Genomic DNA, 17,567 nt, shown 5'->3' with positions numbered 1-17,567 from the left:
CATTTCCAACAAGTCAAATAAAAATGTCGAATTCTTTGTATGAGCCATGTATAACCTGAAACGTACCAAATCATGTTTGCATACAAATATCAACGTACAGATGTATGTTGCTGTTTTGTGTATTAATTAATATTTGATTTAGGAGTATATCAGATTTTACACTGGATGTCATCAAGAGTAGACTGTATGCACATTTTACACTCTTACATTCCGTCCGTATCCTATTCGATATCACAGAATGAACTAGTGAAACGACATAAAAGTATGTACCTTGACGAAGCAGTAACAGCACGGCAAATGATCTTTAAGAGTTACTTATGACTGTTTGCAAATTTCAAATATCCGAAATTTTTGCAAGGCGGATGACATGAAAGCTATGATAAAACAAGATATTCAGACTGAGATGATAAACGGACTTTAATTGTTTACTAAAGGTTACAAAGGTTGTCTGCAAAAATGATCGACGATTTGTTATGTTGAAGTGACGACACATTTGCACCATAAAGGTTAACAGTACCACATGCACCGTTTGCAAATAGATATATGACCAACAACAATATGTTATTGAATATTATCAGATATTCGGTAAAGTGATAATATATGTTTAAATAAATAGTATAAAGCTTTAAGGCCAACATCATTTTAAAGGGACTAATCACTCTTCAACGAAAGGTATAACGGACAGAAGGCTGCACAGCTTTAGGGGTCTGTAAACTAATGTTTTGGTCACTGTAATGCGAGGAGGTTCGAAGTAATTTTTACTATTCAAGTGTACGCATAATTCTCAAAAGTTCAATGAAAAATTATGATAGAACAATTCGTATAGCGGCCTTAATGGGAGCCAATTACAGTATTTTTAGTCAAATGATTTGTTTAAATTTAAATGCATTTCTTCGGATGTTTTGATATATACATTATTCCGGTAAAAACATTATTTGGTGTAAAATGTCATATCGAAATCGAATATAGAAATATTTCGTATTGTGTTTACGGAAACTATTAATTCCTGTTAGCAACTTCATATATCGACTATTCCATTAAAATGTAAGACAAAAATGATTTTTCAATAAAGAAAAGCCTCCAACTAATCTACCATATAAACGATCTTTAGATGTATATATTCGCAAAAAAGGAGTGAAATTATATAAGATGTAATATTCAAAATTTAACACAAACATCTATGACCAAATTGAACTGTTTGCATGTACACATTATGAGCTCATTTTCTAGATTTGTTCCATATGATAGCATTTTATTTTTAACAATTACTCTAATTATTCAGGTTAATGCCTTTAAATACATTAATCGAGCGTTGGTTTATATAATGGCAACGATAAATGTGCAAAACAAAAACTGTATTTAAAACTGCTAGTAGAGAGATTTAGCACAATAATGGATATTGACAAATTTATCGCATTAAGACAGATTCGCGTTTCACAGAAAAGAACATATATAACATCTCAACAAAATCCACATGCAAATAACATAAATCAATTCTACATTGTAGGTCAGTTTAACAAATTATTACTATGTCATCATTTAAAAACAATTCATTATATCGACACAACAATTAATCTATTTTTGATTATCATCATTAAAATGTATAGTTAAATGCTTTCTGATATTGACAAATCGTCGCATTGTTAGATCTCATTGAATATACAACTTGTAACTAGCGAACAATCTGTTTCGATTATTTCATAGAGGTTAAATTCAATAAAGCAATCGAGTTTTTCAAAGTAAGAGACAACCAAGCATGGTTACTGAACATTTATGATTATCTTTTTCTTTTAAAGAAGAACATGTTACGGCTGCTATTAAAAGAAATGCTATAGCTTTAAGAGGATAACATTACAAATCAGTTGTTCTCTTTTTACGTTACTTTGTCTTTTTTGCATGTAGTAGTTTTACTTATTATACATAAAGTCTCGTACAAATACACACGTGAAAGTGATCATTCCTTTAAAGCAAACCTTTTATTGTGGCGGGTGATATAGGGGAAACCATTGCTAACCGTTGCTTAGCATATTTAAAACCAATAAATATTGACAATGCCTTACCAAGTGAACTTTATATTTATTAAACCCTTTCATCGTGGAAACATTCAAGGGCCATATCATCGATGAGAACTTTAATCAACTTCACCCTTATAGTAAGGTATATAAACATGACAACATCATTCGAAACAGTGTATTTTGTAGTTCACAATTCATTCATAAACAGGAACAAAGAGCTTGTGAAGAATAATTCATTTAACAATTGTTAACGCTATTATGATGGCACAATTCGATATATGCGTTTTCTATTTAAATATAAGATACACAGTAAACGCAGAATATTTAAAATAAAAGTGTCAGTTTCGAGTGTTTAACTGTGCATATATATTTAAAGCGCTTTTTATTTTGTGAATTTGACTCATCCCTACGCGTCATTCACAATCACTCATGACGATACGGATAAAATTGATCGTCTCTGTAACTTCACCCACTCGTTCAATGTATTTGATGATAAAGCGGAAACTCAGTGCAAGGTGCAAATGCCATATGTAATCACACATGACCGTTTCAAAAAATTAGAATTACACTCATTTTTAGTGGGTTTACAATCATGTGCATGCCAGAAATTGAAATAAACAGACTACGAAGTGTGCAACTTCGTATCATTTTTGTTAAAGTCGCAATCATTTTGTTTTTAGCACTTTTTCAAGTATTCCATCAAGAAGCAATATAGTACATCTTGAAGTCAAAATATTTTCATAGACATATGTACAACACATAATGCGGCAGACGTGTTCGTCTTGCTTGTATAAGACTGTTTATTCTTAGCCGTGAGTCAAATAGGTTGAACATTTGTATTTCAACTATGATCAAAAACACACTTGTCTCCTTTTTATGTTTTCCTCTGTAACGAATATTGCAAATTATGAAAATTCTCGAGAGGTAATCGCAAACGACCATGTATACATTTCCATAATAAACCCAGTTATAACCTCAAGGTGTATCTTCAAAGGTTTTGCCTTGGTGAATTGTGACAGAATACTCTTTCTTAAACTGTACAGTTTGCTCAATAACTGTCAATGGTGGATAAGGTTTTAAGCAAAGAGACAATCTTTGCACATCGAGCTTAATTCCGTTGATGCTTGACAGAATAATCACTAGGTAACGGGATAGACGATTGAGTCCGTGTGTACACAGCTTAAATATATCAGACTTTTAAGTGTTGGCATTTATTAAGATTGTTCAAAGGAAAGCAAATTGAGGAGCATGACATGTTGAGTGTTGTTTTTGTGATTGAATAATCAACACATACAGAATCCGCCCTTATGTGAACAAAAGTCGTTTATTAAAAATGAATATGACGATGTATTCAAATAATTGGATGTTCTTGGTTCCTGATTCGTAAAATCATGCGAATTTATGACCTGTTCTCACGACGTATGACCGTTCACCGATCTATGTTTACACCGGAACCACTTCTTCATGTCGGAACAGGATTGAACTCGCAAAATGCTTTAAAGCAACGCATGTCAAATCATGTTAGAAAAAAAAAGTTAAAATGCATATTAAAATAAACAAGAAATAACAATAAACTTATGGAGTTTACGCAGAGTGATGTTTTTATGTATGCGCATGTCATGAACTCCTGTTATGTCAATTAACTGTTTAAAGCCAACTATTCTCAAATTTCGTCTATATTCAAAACAGAGAACTCGTTAGATTAAATATTGTCCATTAGCAATCAGCACACAAAACATACATAAAATTTATTGAAAGGTTCATCAAGGTGTATTTGGTAGGCTGGCCTGTTATTCATTTGATACTTATTGTGAACCACAGGCAGCGATATATATATTATCTTGCCCCGCCCCCAACACCACGCACTCACACACTTGCAACCGACCATCCCTCCCGAACCATGAATCCAAAGTATATCGAGGTTGACATATATGTGGACTTTTGTTGTATGATGATCATTACAATAAAATTAAAATTGATAAACTCCTCGTTCGTATGAAAACAATAAATGAACAAAATGTATACCTTTTACTAAAAGATCATGGAACACCGCAATAACTTTTTTTTGTTTTCGATTTTACACACTCATTCATAAACTCATGGACGAAAGAATTCAAATTTAACTTCTTTTGCAAAAGATCATTTAAACAAAATCTAATTAGATAATTACCCATTTGGCATAAAAGTGTTTCATACCTTTTTGCATAAATAATCAATATGCACTTGGATTTATTTTCAAATTGCAATTTCACTTTTAAAATATGCATTGGATATTGGAATACATTTAGCAATGATAACCAAGCATCCAAGTATCGGAAACTTTGGTTCGGAGAGGGAAACCTGGGGCTGGGGGTTCCATTTGCCTTTAAAGATACCTCTGACTGTGAGAAATACCTTATACACATGTTCAATGTACACTTTCATAAAGTTTTAATTAATATAATGACTTTGCATCATACATTGATGACTGTGTACTGTCCAAACTGAAAAATAAATACTAACTTCGATAAGGCCTCTTGCTCCTCGATGTCGAATTAAGATTGACCGGCCGCCTGTTGTCAACATATATGTGGAATTTTGTTGTATGATGATCATTACAATAAAATTAAAATTGATAAACTCCTAGTTCGTATGAAAACAATAAATGAACAAAATGTATACCTTTTACTAAAAGATCATGGAACACCGCAATAACTTTTTTTTTCGATTTTACACACTCATTCATAAACTCATGGACGGAAGAATTCAAATTTAACTTCTTTTGCAAAAGATCATTTTAACAAAATCTAATTAGATAATTACCCAATTGGCATAAATGTGTTTCATACCTTTTTGCATAAATAATCAATATGCACTTGGATTTATTTTCAAATTGCAATTTCACTTTTAAAATATGCATTGAATATTGGAAAACATTTAGCAATGATAACCAAGCATCCAAGTATCGGAAACTTTAGTTCGGAGAGGGGAACCTGGGGCTGGGGGTTCTATTTTCCTTTTAAGATTCCTCTGCCTGTGAGACATACCTTATACGTATTTTCAAGGAACACTTTTATAAAGTTTTAATTAATATAATGACTTTGCATCATACATTGATGACTGTGTACTGTCCAAACTGAAAAATAAATACTTCGATACGGCCTCTTGCTCCTCGATGTAGAATTTTGATTGACCGGCCGCCTGTTGTCAACATGTCGTTAATAAGTATAAACACAATTGCATTCTTAAAATTCATAAAGCAACGAAACATTGGTTTTAGTATTATATGGTTGGCTTAAATCGTACCATAAACACATGGAAAACCTGAATTAACAATCGTTGTATTATCATCGTATTTCGAATAAACCCAACGTAGGAACATTGTGTACCGGGCCGGCTAGCTCGATTGATATAGCGCTGGCCTACGTGTGATGATTTATAATTCTCCCCGTTCCTCTGATTTGAATACTTACGTTTAAAGTCTTAAATGGCTTATAACTGGTCACATTACGCGAATATGTAATATGTGAGAATCTGTTATAATGGTGTTTTAACAATTAAACGTTTTGTTGTGATAAACTTCATGTTTTGTTGAAGGCATATGGTTCACATTTAATGAATTGCGCCTACTAATAAATATTAATATAACATTCGTAACTTTCATGTACATGTATATGGGTTTATGTTAACATCTTTATAATGTCAAACACACGGACGTTGCATGCCGAGCAGTATGATATAATTCATAATTCAACAAAATTGTACAGTCCCATCTTGAAGACCCGTAGGTACAAAATACAAATAGTTTGGACACGGTTTTATAAACCTGACCTTAGCATTATACCACCATCAGAAGATAAAACTGTGCACATAAATACTTATAAAAATGTCAAACCAATCAAAGCTGTCATAAAAACAAAGTTGTGTTGTTAAATTTTAAATGAGCGTGATGTAGTCGTACCAATTAATCGGATAGAAAACCGACTTCGCGTAGGAATTTCCATGCCTCTTTTTTCCCCACTCAGGCGCCATGAGCTCATTGTCATAGTTACCCATCAAGGTGTACGAATGCAAGTGAAGCATTATTACGAGCTTTTCATTGGAGCAACATCTTTGTACCCAGTTATTTAAAGCTGAGCCCTATTTGGATTATTTTTTTAAAACGTTGCTTTGTCTTTTTCTAGCCTGAAGAAACGTATTTAAAGTACTAGTTTAATGAAAGTTTTAATGTTTATGTTTAACGAATGCGTCTGTTCGTCTGAAATTACAATGCAATATACCAATCACGAAATTAATGATGACAGAAATTGCTCAACACCAGAACGTCTTTCCTGTGTCTTCAAACATCACATGGAGGATAAAGCCATAGCCGACTCCCACGAAATTATTGTCATGATTTATTGTCCTCAAATGCGATATAACTATCATCATTGTATTATCTTACGAAATAATTTGTTTAAAAAAATGACACAAGCGACACAGATTTACAGCATTTCATTCGGTACAAAACAACCGTAAAAATGTTGGGAATTATACATTTTCGTAAGTCAGGCTTTTGTGTGACTGCATTTAAGGTAAGAATTCTTAAATTTTGGAATGAGAGGCTAAAAAGAAGCTCATGTATTTAAAGGAAAACGTGTTTGTGTACATGGTTACACAATTGAACATGTTATTTGTAGTTGCAAAAGGTGTTTGATTTGTTTGATGGTTGTTTATAGGGTATGTAAGTCTCGTCATGTGACCACCGATATTTCACGAGGTCTCCAACTTCCGGGTACAAACAAAAAATCAAAATGGCTATATCAATAATGTACTGGTCTTACTACGTTGAATCGCATGTTAAATTAAGTCGAAAGAGTGAATCATCGGTTGAAAGCGACAGGGTATTGAAATTCTCTATGGACGAACTGCGTGTAATCCGTGCCAGCGTCCAGGCTTCGATGAAAAATACATCATATAATGTTACGGTTAGTTATATACATCCGAATTACTATGACAAAGTAAAATGTTAATCGTACTCGTAATGGTTTAAACACTATTTATTTTCTCATTCAGATTTTGTTATATATTTTTCATTAGATTCACCTTGAACCAGAGGACAACGGCGTGATACAATCATCGACATGTCAGTGTCCAATGAGGGAATTCGAATGTCACCATGTGGCTGCTGCTTTACTGTTTAGGTAATGCATAAAATTACATTTATTTGTAATGTTTATGGTTGAAACATGCTGTAAATATACTCAGAGAAAATAATTTGTTTACTATTCATGATACTTTTTTCAGCTAACGCTCGTCTGGAAATAATTAATTTCTTTTTCATTACGTATGATATTGGTGTAAATAATATCTGCAACATTCCATTTGATATAATCATTAAACAAATTATACTGTCATAAAATGTGTTTTCATGTTAATGGATACATGTTATACCAATCAATTCACTAAATAAACTTAGCGGTCTTTGATTCAAAACATATGCTTTAAACTTGATACTTACTCTACAAATATAAATGTTTAATGTATGTAAACAAAAAAGTTGGCGTTAACAATCCGAAACGTATCATATCCGAAAGCGTTCACACTCGTCAAGGGTAAACAAACTGGTTTGTGATTGTGCAAACAAAATCACTATACCTGCATCTATCAACCCATTTCTTCTTCTCCTTTGGGTTTATGGGGAACCTGAACAGACTACAGGTTCCATTAGCCCCAATCCTGTGCACGCAATGAATGGCAAAGCAATACACCATTTCAATGCTATAGCTGATGTACCCGGAAGTTCAAAAGCGAAAGTGAAAGTAAACGAGAGTTACATACCCTATTGATATATTGCATCATGGCATTACATAATAAAAGCGCTTTTTGTCAGTTTTTATTGATTTGCTGAGTTGCAAAATTGTGATTTTCTTATGGAAGTGTCTATGCGTGAAACAAAAGGGGAATTGCTTTATAAACAATCTTATAGAATATAATGTTTTAAATATAAAATGTAAGCTTAACTTGTAAATCTTTCACAATTAAAACCCATATTTGACAATTTAAACCATATTTAAACGAATCGAAACAGGATTTCTTTTATCATCATTATTCCGTACACTTATAATTCTGTTTACAATTGTGATGTATTACCCGCATTTGTCAACTATGTTATCCTATAAACGGAAGGAATGTCATAAGTCGTGCTACTTTATCCTTACCACCTGTCCTAAATAATGTAATTTAGTGGCACATAATAATGTATTTCTCATCAGATGACAAACCATATAATACATGTCTGTGTCACATTAAGTGTCATCGTGCATAAATCGTCTGAAAAAACTGTGTAACATATACCATTGGGATACAGGAATGTAACGGGCAAATTGTTGTTGTACATTATAGTTTATCCTCTTTTTTAGGCTCTAGATTTCCAAAAATAAATCGATCTTCTAAATTATTTATTCATAATATCGGCATATGCAAAACAATTATGTATATTGATACTTAATCGGGCACGATAAGTATACAGAATCGAAAATAAGTGAATATGATGGCGAAATAGGAGAGAATAAGAGAATTATGTTTAATGGTGCATCATTTAGAGCATGAAACGTACAGTCTGAAAAGTACATTCTAGATCAACAAATCATGGATCCATTCAGCACGTAGTAAACCTCTACTGGACGAGTTTATGCATGTTAACGTCACGTTATAATGTTAGAACTATGATTTTGCCCTTGATGACATTTATGTTATCTTTAAGCGATAAGATTTGTATATAATTGTATACAGAGGGCATGTATACACGAATCTAGTTTTAGGACACCAGTCGGCTCCTATTCGTACACATATTTTTTCATATTTTGTAGATATTTATATGTTGTGTCTCATAAATAAATAAGCGCAAACAAACATGAGATCACATGCCGGATTGTAATTGCAGTCCCAAAACAAATTACATTATTTTTTTTTATTTATAATTAAATATTAGTATTATCGAAACAGGATATTATTTTTATTTTGGCAATCCATTATATCTTTCTGTATAATTCGCTAGTTGGATGTAATGTCGTCAATAAACAATTCGAAACATATTTTTATCTCATTTGTACAATGTCTATCAAAATTCGTGTAACCTGTAGCATTCTGTCTTTACGATGAGAATGGTGTGAGTTCCAAATTCCAAAAGACAGTCAGACGTCAACATTATTTAAAAAATCGAAGTATATTGGAAAGTCAAGTAGACCCTACAAAATAAGAACATCAATAGGCCGCTGGCTTCAAGTCTTTATTCGTTGCCGTCAACCCTTTCATTACATTAAGCTAGGTCAGTTTTCGTCAGATGTCGGTAAACCCATTAATGTACATCAACTTTGTAACAAAGGTACCAGTTTATGTGACGAGACATTTCAAAACTACAAGCCACAGTTAACATATTTCTGGCAACCATAACAAACCATAAAAAGTTTAGTTGAGAATATGGTTCACATAAATTATTCGTTATGTTTGTTTTAATACATCTAAGAAAAGAAGCCATCATAGTATTACATTTTTTATTTCGTCAGATGATACATTGATGATAGTTATATCGCATTTGAGGACAACAAAACATGTCAATTATTTCGTGGGAATCGGCTATGGCTATATCCTCCATGTTCGTAGACACAGGAAAGACGTTCTGGTGTTGAGCAATTTCTATATTTGTATATTGCATTGTAATTTCAGACGTACAGACGCACTCGTTAAACATAAACATTAAACAACAATCGAAACAGGATTTCTTTTATTATCATAATTCCGTAAAATTATAATTCTGTTTACAATTGTTATCAATTACCCGCATTTGCCAACCATGTTATCCTATAAACGGAAGGTATGTCATAAGTCGTGCTACTTTATCCTAACCACCTGTCCTAAATGATGTAATTTAGTGGCAAATAATAATGTATATCTCATCAGATGATAAACAATATTATACATGTCTGTGTCACATTAGGTGTCATCGTGCATAAATCGTCTGAAAAAAACGTGTATCATATACCACCGGGATACATGTAAAACAAAAGTTAGTTTTAAAAATGTTCTTATTCTACCGACAACAAAAATTACACACAACTAAAAAAGGCCGTCTTTATAATGATTTTGATAACAACGATTAAAATGCTATCGCTGTGACAAAAAATAAATACCATTGCTAACACATCGAAATTAAGTATTTTGCGTGCCATCTGTGTGAATAAAAAAGAACTATACTCTTTTAAAATGCTTCAACGGATAAAATATTCAACGGATAAAATATACATCGACACATGTGTACATTAAATTCAAGGTCACATGACTTCTCCTGCGGTACATTCTGCGCATCAAGTCTGTTGACTCGTGTCATTCTAAGGCTTTTAGACGGCTTCCGTTCAGCTTGGCAAAGACGTAGAGGAAGTGTGTGCACATGGGTCCACATCCTCTAGAAATAATGTGCCTTCATTACGGCAATCCTGGATCCAGTTGGCCTCGTATTATACGCGGTGCTTTTGGGCTTTAACAGTAACCGTACAAAACTGTGTATTAATATTTAGTACTTGACAGATGCAAAGTTTTATTTTAATAGTTGTTTTCCTTAATGTTGTAATATCGTCCAAAAAATAAATAAATCAATAAACAAATCATTTTCATGGTTTATGTAAACGGTACATCTTTAGAAATGGACAATTATGGTTAATGCTATATGTAACCGTTTGTTAATGAGCTTTAAATACTATTGGTATATTCCTTAATTTGTGATACAAATGTATGTTTTCTTTTTTCACGGTTTACATGTATTGCAATTTAGGACGAAGAGTATTCAGTTTTTAATGGATATGTATTATAACAATGTTTCACTATCATACTGTCGTATAGTTTGAACGTAACGTGTCATATTCTTAAAACATAATTGCTTTATACTGTCTATTGTTTAGTTGCTAAATAATCACATGCGTTTCTTTTTGATTTCCTTGTTAATATAGGTTGTCTAAACATTTCATCATCAAAACGTTTGCTGTTCGCATGTATACGTGATAATATTTATAATAAACAGTGTTAACAATAAATCAAGAGTATTATTTTGCAAATTAATGTTCCTCTATTGAATGATTGTAAGATTGATATGTCAGAAACAGACTGGTGATGTAATCGATCAGTCGAGCAACAGTTTGAGAAGTGCTGTTATTTTTCTACGCAATATACATGTTAATATAATCTTCCATTTAGATTATTATATTTTGACGTTTTCCTCAGTTTCGGTTGGCAGATAGCTTGAAAAATCCAATTATCACGATTTATGCAGAATTCATGTAAACAAATCCTTCGGGCCATTATGATTCAAGTAGGGTAGTTGTTGGTTACTCGCATAAGGTTTCGTGCACGAATAATAACAATACGTATTGAAGAATGTGTTCAAAGTATGTTTGTAAATGGAAACATTAGATTAATGAAATTAACAAAATCGAATTTAAAATCTTAGAAGTTAAGCACAGTATCATTAAGACACGCAAAAGAAAAAAAAAATGTTATATTATAATACCTCTTTCATACAAGAGCATTTTTTGAATTTATATCATGTTTGTCACAAACGATAGGGTACACATAGTTCAAAAAATAATTTAAATTTATGCTAGCATCAACTGATATTTCAATTGTTCCTCTAACAATTACCAATTGAATTCGTGATGCAATGCTTAACAATTATGACAAGGCATGTCATGTACTTCTTAAATGATTCATCAGAGAGATAATTAAGCACTAAACTGCATTCATTAGATAGGACTATCAAAAGCTGTCACGAAGCAGCTGCTATTAACATTGCGCAGTGTAATACAAGTGACATTTGTGAAACAAAAAGGAACAATCCGATGAATTAAGTCACGATGATAATTATCGACTTTGAAGGTTGCTGTTGATAATGACATTCGGAGATTAAATTAAAGAAATAGATACAGTGATATATCGGTAAATTATGTTGTACATTCAGCTTAAAATATGTGCTCTTGTTACACTCTATTTTGATAAAAATATATCGGTAAATGCAGAAAAATTCATTTCTATTTACATGTATTATTACACGAAAATATGTATGAAAACCAAACATAAGTGACATGGGAAAAATAAAAATTAAATTAGTGCAAATTATGTTTGATGGTGCCTCATTTTATCTTGAAACGCCCAGTTTGAAGGAATAGAACCTTCTAGATAAACAAATCAAATATCTATAAGCTAGTATTTTACCTTTTCTGGACGAATGTATGCATGTCAGCGTCACGTATTAATCTTACAATTAACCTGTTTCCCTGGATGATCGGTTGTTAGGTTTACGCGATAAGCTGTCTTTGTTATCGTAAACGAGGGGAAGCATATTTTTGTACAATTTTGTGTCACCAATCGGCTCATAAACCAACACATATATATATTTATATTTTTTTTATAGATTTTAATGTTTTGATGGTCTCATACATTAAGAAGCATGGAACGTCATTGCAGATCAAAACATATTAACGGTACTTTCTGACAGAGTGTGTCATGTGTATAAGTATTTGAAATTATGTTCGAATGAAACAAGTCTGAAAATAGATTGATAGTTCAATTGTGACACGACCCGTGATGTCTTTATTTATATTTTGCAGGTTGGACAGAATGTCGTCAATAAACAATCCGATAAATTGTTTATTCCATTCTTTAGCATTCTGCATGAACTGTGATTATGGTAAGAGTGCCATATCAATACAATAAAACATCACTAATACAATTAAAGTTTAATTGATGGAAAAATAGACCCTGCAAACTAATCACATTATTAAGGCCAAAGGCTTCATGTTCTTATCCGTCGCCGTTGAGTAAGGTCAGTTTTTGTAATATGTCGGTCAAACCATAAATCACATCAACTGCGAAACAAATGTCAGTACTAGGTTATGTGATTAGACCTTTCAAAACTGTTAACAACATAAGTCCATAAAGTTCAGACAACTACAGAAGACAATAAAAAAACGATTTCAAGTTGTGAAGCTTGTCCACATATATTCGTTTTAGTTATATTTGTGAAGATACATCTAGGAAAACAATACGTCGTTTAATTGCCATTTTCGGTTTGAAATTTGGTTCACTGGTTCGGTACTTTTTGCTTTGAATTTACATCATATCATCATGCCGCTGTAACGCTTAACGAAACTGTGTTGCTTTGGTGATAATCGAATCATTATTGGATGTGTGGTTAAACAAACACAAATTGTGGCTACTTATTGATTTTGGTCAATAACCCCTCGTGGAATAATCTATCGAAATCAACAATTATCATATATGTACATATTTCAATTTTTTTATATGTTGAAGTTATAATAAAATGGCATCAGTAAGGAACCCTAACGATTATAAATTTCATAGAGTCCTTAATCAGAGAGAGATATTAAGCACTCATTGGGCAACATTATCTTGGACTATTAAAAGCTGTCATTACACACCCACTTATAAGATTACGCTATTTAGTAGGAATGGCATTAAGTATATTAAGTAACAATCGAATTCGCAGGTGGATGTAGATTATTTTATTCTGAAATCAAAAACAAGAAATGGATACAGGAATGTAACGGGCAAATTGTGTTGTACATTATAGTTTATCCTCTTTTTTAGGCTCTAGATTTCCAAAAATAAATTGATCTTCTAAATTATTTTATTATAAGATCGGCATATGCAAAAACAATTATGTATATTGATACTTAATCGGGCACGATAAGTATACAGAAGCGAAAATAAGTGAATATGATGGCGAAATAGGAGAGAATAAGAGAATTATGTTTAATGGTGCATCATTCAGAGCATGAAACGTACAGTCTGAAAAGTTCATTCTAGATCAACAAATCATTGATCCATTCAGCACGTAGTAAACCTCTACTGGACGAGTTTATGCATTTAACGTCACGTTATAATGTTAGAAATATGATTTTGCCCTGGATGACATTTATGTTATCTTTAAGCGATACGATTTGTATATCATTTTATACAGAGGGCATGTGTACACGAATCTAGTTTTGTGACACCAGTCGGCTCCTAATCGTACACATATTTTTTCATATTTTGTAGATATTTATATGTTGTGTCTCATAAATAAATAAGCGCACACAAAGATAAGAGCACATGCCAGATTGTAATTGCAGTCCCAAAACAAATTACATTATTTTTTTTAATTTATAATTGAATACTAGTATTATCGAAACAGAATATTATTTTTATTTTGGCAATCCATTATATCTTTCTGTATAATTCGCTTGTTGGATGCAATGTCGTCAATAAACAATTCGAAACATATTTTTATCCCATTTGTACAAGGTCTATCAAAATTCGTGTAACCTGTAGCATTCTGCCTTTACGATGAGAATGGTGTGATTTCCAAATTCCAAAAGACAGTCAGACGTCAACATTATTTTAAAAATCGAATTATTTTGGAAAGTCAAGTAGACACTACAAAATAAGAACATCAATAGGCCGCTGGCTTCAAGTCCTTATTCGTTGCCGTCAACCCTTCCATTACATTAAAGGGGCTTGTTCACACTTTGATAAATTGACAAAATTGAAAAAAAATGTTTCGGATTTGCAAATTTTCATTGTAGTTATGATATTTGCTTTAAAAAAAAATACCAAATTGTTTCCATGCTCTAAAATTTCCATTAAATGCAACTTTTGACGTTTTGAAAACCTGAAAATTATAAAGCGTCTCAGACGCGAAATCAGTTATTTTTAGTCAGAAATTGTGAATGGGATCCCAACTAGTATACCAGAATGCAGCCTGCGCATGCGCGCTGCGCTTATCCGCTTTTGGTTTACAAACAATGCATCTCATTTCTGTGATCGAAAATATTAAAAAAAGAGAAACAAAAGCCGGAGCCAGCGACATCGCTCGAATTTATTCAATCTTGGCGACAAGACTGAGTGTTTGCAGAACCATAGGAGTATCGTTGGAAGAGACAAAGACAGGGTAATGGCTTAAACACACGAATTGTAAGTCATATTTTAGAAGCTACGTTTAGTTTTTGGCAAGTGTTGCCTGTTTACAAAGGAATTTTAGCAAAAGTTTGGATAGGTATTTAGTTTTATTGTATGGATATTTTACTCTGCAACGAAACCAGATACGCACTGACAACATAATTTGTTCATTGCGCGTTTTAAAATAAGCCTTTATGCCCCTATGCCAAGATGTTCGTATCAATTTAATGAATTCGTTATAACTTATACGGAACACTCCAACACGAGTCAAATGAAGCATGAAATTAATGATAAATGATGAATTATGAATGATTTATTTATTCGGTATATATTATATTATAAAATATACTGGTATGCAAATGTATATGTTATATTATGTAATCAATTATCATGATATGATTATATGATTATACAGTTTATTCCCTGATTTTAACATCAATTTTGTTTTTTCTTTAAATTGATATGTGATCGATTTTATAATCTAATACAAACCTTCTTTTTAAGGTATTTAGGAAGACGTGCCGGCCAAACTATTGCAAGTTTGACTGTTCAGCATAATGTTAGAACAACAAACTCTTCACCTATGCACGGTCATCAGCCCCCGCCAGGTCCTGGCCTGTCATTTGTGTCACAAGGAAGTACCACACCTGGTCATGTGTCAGGAATTGGAGAGATAACAGCTTACTTAGAGTATGCAAACAACCCTGTCTTAGCATATTTTAATTGATAAAATAATATATTTATATTCAATAAGATTCTATGTGCTTCCTAAAGTTCATTGGTAATATAATTGCTTTATCATTTTTTTACCAGAAAAATTTTATGTTATGAAAACCAGAGGATATCCGATAGCTGGTTTGTTTTCTGAACCGTTCAGATAACTTGCATGGTGATTTGTCATGAAATTATTTCAATACCATTCTCCTCCAATCTCTAGTTGTACAGTAATTGTCAGTTAGTGACTCAAGTATGATAACTTCATCATATAATAAGCTCATACTGGTGAATCAAGAAGCCAAGAAAAGTATTGGTAGGTTCATAAGTTTATACTGGTGAATCAAGTAGCCCAGAAAAGTATTGATAGGTTCATAAGTTAATGCTGGTGAATCAAGTAGCCCAGAAAAGTATTGGTAGGTTCATAAGTTAATACTGGTGAATCAAGTAGCCCAGAAAAGTATTGGTAGGTTCATAAGTTAATACTGGTGAATCAAGTAGCCCAGAAAAGTATTGGTAGGTTCATAAGTTAATTCTGGTGAATCAAGTAGCCCAAAAAAGTATTGGTATGTTACCTGATTGGCATGATATGAATAAAATAATGTTTAAAATAGCAAGCAAATTTCATGATAAGTTTTAGTGTACATTTCAAAATTACAAATATGCTTATATGTTATTTCAGAGTAAATTGAAGGCAGCCAACAATTGGACGGTGGTGCCAATCAATGAAAAGAAGGGATACACGTACATGCACTGAGTACACAGAGATCATCAAGGAAAAAACCCTTCGATCAAAGTTCCTTTTTGATTCAGCTTATCCAAAGCTGATTGCCTCTACAATTGCCCCTTATATATCCACCTGCGGCTAATGAGGAGCTGCAATATCCAATAGGTCAAGGCCAAGCAACCCGGAAACAATATGAAGATTTACTCATACAAATTGGTACATGGTGTATGTAACTATGTTGTTTTAAATAACTTCAACATACCATTATTATGAATTAAAAAATTGACAAAGCTGAAATCAATGATAACTGATTATGGGTAGGAACATGTTGTGTGAATTTGGCAGCATGGTTTTATAGGATGTATACCATTGAGTATAAAAGTGCATGTGTGACCCTTGCTGTTTTTTCAGTCAGAAGATGACTTTAGTATTTGAAATGATGCTTGAATTTATTTGTGTAATATGAAGGCGTGACCAAATGTGTGACATTATGGTCGACTGTCCTGTCATCATCATGGTGATAAAATGTGATTTTAATAAGTGAACTGCTTATAAACATAGGGCAGAAATATCATTGATAAAATACTGATGAACATAGCATACAAGTGCCCTGAAATACCATGAGAATATGTATTTGAGTTTTAAGTGTGCACGGTATTGTGAATTTTGTTAATTGTTTTGTTATAAAAATATAGGAACCAAAGTATTCAATCATAGATTACTCTGAAAAAGAAGAATAAGTAAAAAACTTGTCTGGCAAATAACTACATAAACTAGAAATGGCGCGGCAGAGGCCGACGCGTATCCCCACGCCGCATGTTTGACCCAAGGGCGCCCCAGGGTTGATCATGGGGCCATGCATAGTTGAGATTGACTGTATTGTCATAAGAGAAGTTCAGTATCAATTAGAAGTGAATGGGTGTAAAAATAAAGAAGTTATAGTAAAAGGCAATTTTGGGAGGGTGTGGCCTATGTGGGCGGGGTGCCCCAGGGTTGGTAATGGGGCCATGCATAGTTGAGATTGACCGTATTGTCATAAGAGAGGTTCAGTATCAATTTGAAGTGAATCAGTGTATTAATGAAGAAATTATAGTAAAAGGCAATTTTGGGCGGGTGTGGTCTATGTGGGCGTGGCGCCCCAGGGT

General features: G+C 32.8%; 1 long non-coding RNA gene across 2 annotated transcripts; it reads left to right on the top strand.

The window, feature by feature from the left end:
- The first annotated feature begins 14,816 nt into the window (after nucleotides 1-14,816).
- Nucleotides 14,817-17,110, top strand: LOC127868032 (uncharacterized). Of its 2 annotated transcripts, none has more exons than XR_008043857.1 (3): nucleotides 14,817-14,973; nucleotides 15,486-15,671; nucleotides 16,378-17,110. It is a non-coding gene; the product is annotated as an uncharacterized LOC127868032 (long non-coding RNA). The 2 variants fall into 2 exon arrangements; XR_008043856.1 differs by having other exon boundaries at nucleotides 14,817-14,996; nucleotides 16,378-17,109.
- The last annotated feature ends 457 nt before the right edge of the window (nucleotides 17,111-17,567 follow it).

This window comes from Dreissena polymorpha, chromosome 2, assembly GCF_020536995.1.
Source record: "Dreissena polymorpha isolate Duluth1 chromosome 2, UMN_Dpol_1.0, whole genome shotgun sequence".
Taxonomy (NCBI): Eukaryota; Metazoa; Mollusca; class Bivalvia; order Myida; family Dreissenidae; genus Dreissena; species Dreissena polymorpha.
Note: the sequence above shows the minus strand (reverse complement) of the source record. Positions and strands in the feature narration are given on the sequence as shown.